The sequence below is a fragment of the Equus asinus genome, chromosome 25 (genome assembly GCF_041296235.1).
Source record: "Equus asinus isolate D_3611 breed Donkey chromosome 25, EquAss-T2T_v2, whole genome shotgun sequence".
NCBI lineage: Eukaryota > Metazoa > Chordata > Mammalia > Perissodactyla > Equidae > Equus > Equus asinus.
The window spans coordinates 30142967-30154762 of NC_091814.1; positions in this window are offsets into that span (position 1 = coordinate 30142967).

Sequence of the window (11796 nt, forward strand, 5' to 3'; positions counted from 1 at the left end):
AATCTATGCTTAGTAATCAATTTCTAACATTTTTTCTTGTTTGGAAAATGACCTAGATCCTCAATGAATTTTTATCATTTAACTTCATTTAGCAAAACTCTAAATTTTCAAGTCACCAAAAAGATTTTGAGAAGCTGTTTTTCAAGCACTCATACCATAAACCATAATTATTGTACCCAAAAACTCTTATCCATTTTTATTTAAATCATTTGTTCCAACAATTATGTTTAGACTACTCACAAAAACTTCACATGACATTAAAGCAGTTAGCCATCTTCTTGGGTTGTTTTAAGTACATACACCGTAACACATAATTACTGTAAAAGTTCCCTCTCCAAATTTTCGTCCTTTTCACATCTATTTAGTTTACTTGCTCCCCAGTTCCGCCAGTTCTGCGGCAGTGTAATCCCTCATAGTGAAATGCATATGCTGAACGGGTGGAGGCGGGTCCGTGGGATCTACCCCTGTGGGCTGGGGCTGGTGAGACCTCTGTCCTCTCATCAGACTCCCATAGGCGTGCTAACAGCGCCTCAGTAGTTTCAGCTTGAACCAGCCATGCTTCCCTTTCTAATTTTCTCTTGTAGCTGCCTGACCTTCGCCTTAGCTTCCATTTTGGCTTCTGTTGTTAAGCAAATAGTGGCAAGGAGGGGCCGTTCCACCCCAGCAGCTACCGCCCGCGCTTCTGATTTCTTTCTCTCATCGTTTAACATGCCCAGGACTTCCCCTGCCTTCCTTGCAAGCCATCCTACAGTGGGGAGGGGTTATCCTATGGCTGTAGCAATGGCTTGGGCTTCATCTCATGCCCAGGACTTTCCCCTAGGCCCTTTGGCATTTTCAAGGCATCCCCGTACTCATGCATTGGGCCCCGTCCATAAAAGATAGTGACGACCGGTCACCACAGGGAGGACACCAGCCAACCCGGGATTACCTGCACAGATTTCCCCTTCCCAACTCCCGTAGTCTCTTCACTCACGTGGTTTTCTTTGGTTTCCTGGCTGGCTCACCAAGTCTTCTGCCACACACCCAGCTGGGCAAGCAGCATGGGATAGGTTGCCGAGAGAGCGAGGGAAAGACCTGGAAACAGCGAATGAGACATGGATTCAGTGGGAGGTCACATACAGGGAAGGTCCAGTGGCGCAGGCTGGACAGGAAGTGTGCATCCGCTGCCAGCCCCTGAGAGAGGCTTGCTTAAGGAGGTAGGGGAACAAAGCCTGCATGCTTGCCAAGGGGGATCATCCCTGTATGACCTGCATTCCAAGCCCCCTCGCACCCCGGAGGGCTTCTGTGTTCCCTCAGACCACCAGGGTCTTTGTGCTAACTCTCCCATGAGAAAACAGCTGAGTTGGCCACGCCCAGGACTATTATCATCGTGAGCGCTGGCGTGTAGCCCAGACAAGGAGCCTCGAGGACACGTGATTTTTAGAGGGGCACACCAGATAATGCCCCTCCAATGTCTCATATCCTTGTTTTTGTGCTTTAGTGCTAAACTTGATCTTCTAGCACCTACTCATTTGGGGACTGGAATCAGCTCTATCTGCTGGCAGAATCCATATCTGACTTGTTTTATTTGCAATACCCAGGCTGAAGATTGGGACACAGTAGATGAATCAATCATTGTTCAGTTGGCTACAACCCATAGGTCCTATCGTGGCCGACCTCAGCAGAGAAGAAAACAAAACAGTTTAGTCTTAACTATTCCCACCACCACATCCCGGGGACGAGAACATGGATTCTCCAGTCAAGAGCCTGGAATAGCACTGCAGCCACAGAGATGGGGTACATCTCATTCACCAGGAAGTTTTCCCAGCAGATACCTCACCCGTCCCCCCCTGAGCCCCCACCCCCGACCCCACAGGGCAGGGCAGCATCTAGAGGGAGACTGGCAGGATGTGGACTTAGAAAAGCTTCCCCAGTGGTTGAGTTGCCACCACTTGTTGAGAACCGTGTGAGTGAAATAAAAGTACTGCAGGTAGTTCACAGCTGGCCATGCAGCTTCTGTGCCAAAATCTCAGTCAAGGGCCACGGCCTTCCTCTCTGAAGATTCCCCAAGTTCAATCCCGTGACGTCAAATCTGGCTCATCTCTGAACACCCCTACAGAACGGGTCCGCCCTGTCTTCAAGGGGCGATAGAAACGAACAGCCGAAAGTAGAACTGCGTCTCATAACACAACTGGAATCCTCAGGCTGCTCCTGTTCAAGGGCCCCGTGACTGTAGGTTCAGTTAAGCAAGTTTCTCGAGGGAACCCTGACTGCAGAGGGGCCAGGGCTGCGGACCGTCTGGACCAACGTCAGTTTTCCCATTCAGTAAGGAGCATCCCTCGGCCCAGGTCTTACACGTTTCTCTCTCCTGTAATCTGTTCTCTCCTTTCGTTTCTTGGCTCCTATAAATTTGTTCTTGTCTTAACGGGCTTCATTTTTAATGTCTGTCTGCTGTAAACTACCTCAAATTTGTTATGAAGTAGGTAAGATCTGCATAGCAAATTAACTTTTCAGGACCCCACTTCTCATCAGCATAGAATTATGAATGGAAAATAACAGATGAAAAACAGACACAATAAGTTGAATACAGCAAAACATTTATTAAGGTCAGGATGCATGAAGAGACTCTTCTTCACAGAAAGATAACTCAACAGCAATGAATTTATAGAATTAACAGCACCACCACATTTCAGCAAAATGCAACTGAGGACATCAGACAAATTCTAGTGATTTGTTTTTTAAAATCCATTAAATTCTGTCTTACCTCTGCAATAAAGTATCATAAACGCAGTTAAAGAAGCTAGTAGGAAAATGTGTGATCTTCCTTCGCCCTCTCTGCCCATCCATCTTCCAGGAAACCCACAGGGGGTTGCTGACCAGACTTGGCACGAGGCTTCGAGGCTGCTGCTTTTCCCCCTACATCATAACCGATTTCAAATGGTGCTAGACAAAAACAGACTCTGAACACCAGGAGAAATCGGTCAGCCTGTGTAAGAGATGGGTCCAGTGGTGCTCCTGGGGGGCCGCACTTGACAGTGCAGCTGGCAAGTCTGATCTCAGCTGGGCTGCAACGGCAGCTCAATGTTCAGGGCATCTACGGGCAGGTAGACACAAGGTGATTATTAAAATATGTGAATATTTACATAGTGTTGCCCTGCTTTGTAAAATAGTTCACAAATGCAAAGCGTTTTCCAATTTTACTCCCTTCATGAGAAACCAGCACCCTGTCTGCCTGTGGGGCTCCAGCCACTCCTCAAAGGCGAGTTTCACCTGGCCAGGGCAACTCTTCCACGTGCCCAATTCAGGAAGAGCATGGGCTCCTCCTTCCAGCCATATGAGTGTCAGAACACTGGCAATCTTATTTCACCTCTGGTGTGACGCAAAAATCCGGTGTCCTAAAATTGTACTAAGTAGATCATCCTCTAACGCAAGAACTGAGTTTTGGTTTTTGTTTTCAAAATTTCCTAAAAATAAGATTTGCAAACTCTGTACAAATTTGACTCCTCATTTCACAATTGCATCATCTTTTTTGGTTGTTTGAAGCTAAGGAAACATGGCTGTCTGTCCTCTGATACCACAACCAAGACAAACAAGAGCCACACAGTAGAGTCTGTATCTCTCACGTTTCCTACCAATTCCTTAGGCCTCCAGATACAGGCTTATATTTTTCATGGCTCCTGGAAGTGACAGCATGTGCTGTCTAGGGAAGAGAAGGAAATAAACTCTGAACACCAAGCTGTGCTCTTTAATTCTCACAATAGTCCTGTGAGGCGGGTATTATTCCCAATTTTTGAGGAGAAACTGATCCTTAACATGGTTCAAAACCTTGTCCAGAGTCTCAGGACGAATGAATGGTGTAGATCCCAGGTCTGACTCCAAAGGCTGTGTTCCTGCCCCTCTGCCCACTGCCACCTGCTCCACAGCTGGACTCTCATCTCATTCTGTTCTTGAACTTCACTGTGAGCAAGGCTGCTGGGGGCAGGGGGATCCTAGGCAATATTTCTGCGTGGACGTGGGATGTTACTCACTGCACACACGTTAAACTGGGGCGGAGACGAGAGCACGACTGCAATTGCAAGGGGCCAGGTGGTTTGGGGTGACTTGTTTTGTTGTCCTGCACCTCTGGTGGCTTGCGGTCTCCATAGCGTGGCTGTGGGAGTGGGGAAGATGCTGAGATGAACCGCCCCGCAAGGCCTGTGCTGGACTCCTCAGTGATTCTGACACCCGCCCCAGGCACAGCAGCTCAGGGCATGGGAAAACAATACTTTAGCATAAATAACCTCTCCTGGGAGTTGCATGGAACTCTTTTTTTAAAGCCATGCTCTGTATCTGCTTGATTCTGAGGTTCTATGGTAAGTGTCCTCAGTGTGGTCAATTCTGGGGAACAATCTGAAGTGTACATGCTGTTCTGTATGCTACACCCCAGTCTGAATCTTAAAAACAAACTGAACTCTACACCTGGTCCCAAATTCTGCTTCTTTCCCATAGGAAAATCATGTGGAACTCCTCCAGAACCCTTCAATGGCAAGGTGCATGTAAACACAGATACCCAGTTTTGATGGACAGTTAATTATTCCTGTAATGAAGGGTGAGTTGGGAGCACTATCTCTGGAATATGAGTCCCAGAACAGCAAGAGCAACCTCTGTCCCAGTCTTAGGTAGGCAGACTACTGGACTACTGCCACCTGTACTTCAAAAGTAAGCAATAGGACTTCTGGAGAGAGATAAAAGGTTGAACACGTCATGTGACCAAAGGATTGCAAAAAAGAAGGAACAGCCTGTATCTGTGTTATAAACAGAGGACGGCACCGTGCTCCTGCTGAAGGCCGTACATGTGAAACCTGGTAAGATATTCACTGGATAAAAAGGACCAGCCTGCCAAACAAGTCGAAGGAAATTGCTGGTTGTACCATGCAAACATCCTTAACTGAGATCAGCGAAGACCCCAAAGCAGGGGTTGGAGGGTAGATCTTAAATGTAACAGCAGCTCAGGGAAATGTAATTATGAAAGTGCACAGAGTGGGGATGTGAATGGAGTTCTTGCTCTGGACTTTTCCTTGGGACAGGTGACCATGTGGGAAGCCACTGCCTCAACTTAAAGGGAGCAACTAAAGAATGTGTCCTAATTTTCAGTTGCCACAGTAATTCAGGGGAAAAAAAGATATCCGTATTAAATCTTCCTGCAAAAACTGCCGTTGGTCATTGGCCCCATCCTATGCTACTAAGCCCTTGTACCTATGATCCAGCAAGTTTAAACAAGGATAAATCAAAATTTCCCTCTTCTCACTTGGTCTGAGCCTGGGAGATTCTAACAGCTTTCTACAAAATCTCTTCACCAGTCCCTTCTTACCTCCCATTGTGAATAGACCTAGAGTGTTCTCTGTGATGAGCAAACTAAAACATCACCAGATATAAGGGAAGATACAGCAAGTGAAAATAAAAGAGACCCACCTGAGAACAGACTCCTTCACGAGCTGGTGTACTCCAATAAACAAGGAAATAAACTCAAAACAGGGTAGTAGAAATTTCTCATATGTGTTTGTAACACAGAATCTACAAAATAATAAGAAGCATTTGTAAGATTTCATGATCTGATATCAGGAAAATTTACATGCTGATAAAACACATTGGAGTCTAAAAAGCAGCAATAATCAAGAGACTAAATCCTGAAGAAAAACCAAAGAGATCATGAGAAAACAGAATTAAATTCCCCAGAATTAACCAAGGGCAAAACTGCAAATTATGCCCTCATATACACACATGCACTCACACAAACGTCTAGATTTGAGAGAAATAAAACAAGACAGAAAGAGGTGAAGCATTAATGAGCACATTATGGAGCATCGTTTCTCAGACAGAAGGACAAAGACTAGGTTGTTTGAATCTTAAAAGCTTACTAAGCAAATACAAGATTAATGACAAGAGGCCCAGGCCCTACATGGAGGAAAGCTATGACTTTCATATATTCAAAAAAGTAATAATAATACTGCAACTATCCAGAGATAAAAATAAACAAAAGAAATTCATATTAGCATCAAACGTCTCTTCCACACAATAAATAGCAGAAATTAGTCTTTTGAGAGAAAATATTGTGCCACAAAATTTCTGTATCATCCAAGTTATCATTTATCCACAAGGCACAGATATATAGTCTTACATGAGCAAGTACGCAAAACATATACCAATTACATATACTTCCTGAAAAAATAATCATTGCCACAAACCCGTGAGTAAGTTTTTTAAAGAAGACATCAAAGAAATAGTAATGAGGCACAAAACTAGTTAAACAAAGCCACCAAAATTGTTATTTTAAATATGGATGGGAAACTAAATATACTGGCAGGACTAATTCTTGAAAGAGAACTCATGGAATGTGAAAAGAACAAGAACAACAATAAACTTGATATAAAATAACGCATTTTCTCACTACAACTAGGAAGTTGGGGATGAAGTAAAGAAAAAAACTATGCTTAACTTATAATACATAGGGAGTAATTAGATAATACATATTCTCAATATAAAAAATAAGGAGAAAATGGTATTCCATACTAGTATAAAATCAAAATATGTCACTTCAAAATCGCAAGGACAATCAAAAGAGCAAAACCACTTGGTCCCTATAACAAACGGGGTGAGAGAAAGAAGAACAAGGGCGTTTTCTGTCTCTTCTGCTTTAAACAGCATGAGCAGAGCAAGAATGGAGTTGGTCTTGTACAGTGCTGAGTTCCAGCCCTTGGATGTTAAATAAATAAAAGAGAGAGAACACTGTAAGCAAGATCAAACTTGCCAGTTACGACAGTACATGTGAATGGCTTAAATTCCCCTTTTGAAGGACAATGCCTTCTAAATAGAGTCAATAGAAACGTTTAACTACATGGTAAAAGATTCCTAAAATAAAATTACAGAAAAATTCCATTTATATTTATAATGGCATCAAAAACTAAAATACTTAGACATAAATATAACCAAGGAGACACAAGACTTATACTTTGAAAACTATAAAACATTGCTGAATTTAAAAAGACAATAAATGGAAAGACATCCCTATTCATGGACTGGAAGATTTAATATTGTTAAGATGAAAATACTGCCCAAAGTGATATACGAATTCAATGCAATTCCTGTCAAAATCACAACAGCATTTTATGCAGAAATGGAAAAACCATCCTAAAATCCATATGGAATTTTAAGGGACTCAGAACAGCCAAACAATCTTGAAAAGAACAAAGTTAGAGGACTCACACTTCCTGATTTCAAACTTACTACAAAGCTACAGCAATTAAAATAGTGTGTTACTGGCATAAGGTTAAAGATCTAGACCAGGGGAATGGATTGATAGCCCAGAAATAAACCCATACATTTATGGTCAGTTGATTTCCAACAAGGGCGCCAAGACCATTCACTAGGGCAAGAACAATCAATCAACAAATGGTCCTGGGAAAACTGGATATCTAAGGCAAAAGAATGAAGCTGGCCCCTTACCTTACACCATATGCAAAAATTAACTCAAAATGGATCAAACCCCTGATTTATGATCTAAAATTGTAAAACTCTTAAAGGAAAGCATAGGGACAAATCTTTATGACCTTGGATTTGACAATGGCTTCTTAAATATGACACCAAAAGCATAGGCAACACAAGAAGAAATAGATAGATTAAGCTTCATTAAAATTAAAAACTTATGAGCATCAAGACATTGTCTACTCTGTTTGGGCTGCTCTATGTATCACAGACTAAGTAGCTTATAAACAAGAGAAATTTATTTTTCACTGTTCCAGAGGCTCAAAGTCTGAGATCAAGGTATAAGCATGGTTGGTGAGGGCCCTGTTGCAGGTTGCAGACTTCTCCTTATGTCCTCACATGGTAGAGGAACTAGAGAGTTCTGTGGGGTCTGTTTTATAAGTGCACTAATCCCATCCATGAGGGCTCCATCCTCATGACCTAATGACCTCCCTAAGGCCCCACCTTCTAATACCATTACCTTTGGAGGTTAGGATTTCAACATATAAATGGGGGGGGGGGGACATAAACATTCAGACCATAGAAGACACCATCAAGATGGTGAAAAGACAGCCCACACAACGAGAAAAAAATATTCACAAATCTAATATCTGATAAGGTTTTAATACCCAGAATATGTGAAGAACTCTTGCAACTCAACAATAAGAAGACAAACAACCCAATTTGAAAATGGGCAAAGGGGGGCTGGCCCGGTGGCGCAGTGGTTGAGTTCGCACGTTCTGCTTTGGCAGCCCAGGGTTCGCATCCTGGGTGAGGACACGGCATCGCTTGACAAAAGCCATGCTGTGGTAGGTGTCCCACATATAAAGTAGAGGAAGATGGGCACGGATGTTAGCTCAGGGCCAGTCTTCCTCAGCAAAAAGTGGAAGATTGGCAGTAGTTATCTCAGGGCTAATCTTCCTCAAAAAAAAAAAAAATGGACAAAGGACTTGAAAAGATATTTCTCCACAGGAGATAGGCAAATGGCCAAGAAACACTTGAAAAGGTGCTAAACATCATTAGTCATTCGGGAAATGCAAATCAAACCTGTCTCACACCTCCTAGGATGGCTTTAATAAATTTTTTAAAACAGAAAATAAAAAGTATTGATGACAATATGGAGAAATTGGAATCCCTGTACCTTGCTGGTGAGAATGTAAAACGGTGCAGCCACTGCGGAAATTGTAAAGTATCTACATTGTGAACTATTTTGCACACAAAAAAAGGCTTAATTAGATCTTGTATTCAGTGACTGGATGGATGACTATGATGAGATATTAACTGAGAAAACAATTGCAGAGAAGCATGTAGAGTTTGTTTTCAATCAGGAAAAATAATAGCAAATTTGAAGGAGATATTCTCTATGCACATGTGTGTTGGAATGCACTTGGAAAAAGTGGAGTTACCTGAGACAGGGTGGGAGTGACAAAAAGTACGTGGTATTCAAAGCAAATACTTAAGCAAAAATATATTGTAAAATTATCTTATCAAATTGCTGAACACAAATCAACTTAAATAAGCATGTGGTCAAGGAGTAGATGTTAGTCCGGACAATTGAAACAGAGTGTTTTGACCAAAGGATAGTAAACTTTTTCCGTCTAGAGCCCAGTAGTAAACATTTTCAGCTTTGTGGGCCAAACAATCTCTGAACAACTCAACTGTGCATTCCAGTGGGGAAGTAGCCCCAGACAATGGACAAGGGAGTGTGCGGCCGAGTTCCAACAATGCTTCCTTTACAAACACAGGCTGCAGGAGGTATTGGCCTGTGGGACTTAGTTTGCCAACCTCTCTCTAGATGAAGCGATTGTGAACATTCTTCTTCCTTAATTCCTGTTATTGTTCAAAGTCAGAGAAGTTTCAAAAAGAAATAAAAAGTTAAATAGGTAAAACAATAATAGTAGTTGAAAACTTCAGATTGGGCAAATAAAGGTACAAAAGCTAAAACGTTGAGGAATAATACTGCTTTGGTACATATGTGTTGAACTTTGTACCTTACAGAGAATGTAAACTTGCTCTCTAGAAACCATTTATAAAAGCTGATAGCATATCAGTCCACAGAGCGTACCTCAATAAATTTGAACACAGGAGAAATCAAAACAGCCATATCCTCTTATTACAATACGATAATACCAGTAATTGATAATGAAAGAATAAATTAAAAGTTCTAAATTTTCACCCCTTGTCAAAGAGAAAATTAAGGCAGCCATTGCAGATCATCTACAGAATAACAATGAGGATGACCATTGAGCGCACGTGCGCCAAGCACCCTTCCAAGTGCTTTACGTGAATTGTTACTTCATCCCTAAAATGATGCTTTGAAGTGAATACGATGCATAGCCCCAATTTTACAGAAGAGAAAACTGAGTCAGAGAGATTAGCTAATTTGCTCAATTCACATGATAGAGGTTGAGTTTAGACTGAATATTGCCAGTCGGCCTCAACAGCCTGTTATGGTAAACTTTACATTTTTCAGCTTCTTCATTATAAATGCTGGTGCAAATATTACTCATGAAAACTTCCGGGGTACTGATGTCAAAACTCATAGAAATAGTCAATACTTTCTTATTTCATGAGAAAAACTTCAAATAAATGAACAATATATTTTTTTAAGAATTTTAAGATGACTAGAAACATGGACATATAAAGGACGCTGGACTAAGGAACTAATAAAGAAATTAATGAAAATGGAAAAAGAAACAATAGAAAAAATAAGTAAATCTAAGAGCAGGTTCTTCAAAGTGGCCCATTAAAACAAACAGAACTTGGCCAACTGTAATTTCACAAAATAACTCTAGAAAGACACATGAATGAGAAAGGAGATATCACCATAGATATGGAAGAGATTCAATACTTTCTAAAAATATTATATCTTCTCTATCCTAATGAAGTTGAAAATATCCATAAGATGTGCCATTTTGTAGGAAAAATACAATTTATTAGGATATACTTAAAAACAGGTAGATAAGCTGATAAACCCATATCTGTTTGAGCCTTTGTTTTGAATCCTTCTGGATACACAGGAGGATTGGAATTACTGGATCCTATGGGATTCTATGTTTCATTTTTTGAGGAATTGCTAACCTGTTTTCTGCAGAGGTTGCACCATTTTACAATCCCACCAGCACCGTACATGGGTTCCACTTTCTCCACATGCTCACCAACTCTTCTGTTTTCCATCTTTTTTTCCATTACATCATTCATTAATTGCTGTTACCTTACTAAATTATCATATAGCTTGTGGTACTTTTCTGGTTGATTCTCAGGATATCAAGGAAAAAGATAAGACTCAAAAAATGTCCATAAAGAGTTGGGGGGGAACCCAGATAACATATAATCAAGAAGCAGAATGGCATCAAACATTGCAACAGCCAATTAGAACTAGAAGACAATGGAGCCATGCCTTAGAAATTCTGAGGGCAAAGCATTTTTCTCCCAGGATTCTATACCCACGGGGAGACAGAAGACATTTTCTTTTTATTGATCTATTTATTTATTTTATCAAAGTCACATTAATTTCTAACATTATATAAATTTCAGGTGTATGTCATTATATTTTGACTTCTGTATCGACTGCATTGTATTCGCCACTGAAAGTCTAGTTTCTATCTTTCACCACACATACATGCCCCCTTACCCCTTTCACCTTCCCTCCACCCCCTTGCCCTTTGGGAACCACGAATCTGTTCTCCATATCTATGTGTTGTTTGTTTGTCTTCTACATATGAGAGAAGTCATATGGTAATTGTCTTTCTCTGACTTATTTTGCTTAGCATAATGTCCTCAAGCCCCATCCATGTTGTTGAAAATGGCATGATTTCATCTTTTTTATGGCTGAGAAGTATTCCACTGTATATATACCACACTTCTTTATCCATTCATCCATTGATGGGCACTTAGGTTACTTCTAAGTCTTGTCTATTCTGAATAATGCTGCGATGAACATAGGGGTGCACGTATCTTTTTGAATTAGTGTTTTCATGTTCTTTAGATAAATACCCAGAAGTGGAATAGCTGGATCACATGGTGGTTCTATTTTTAATTTTTTGAGGGATCTCCATACTGTTTCCCATAGTGGCTACACCAGTTTGCACTCCCACCAGCAGTGTATGAGGGTTCCTTTCTGTCCACATCATCTCCAACACTTATTTCTTGTCTTTTTAATAATAGCCACTCTGATGAGTGTGAGGTGATGTCTCATTTTAGTTTTGATTTGCATTTCCCTAGTGCTTAGTGACGTTGAACATCTTCTCATGTGCCTGTTGGCTGTCTGTGTATCTTCTTTGGAAAAATGTTTGTTCATTTCCTCTGCCCATTTTT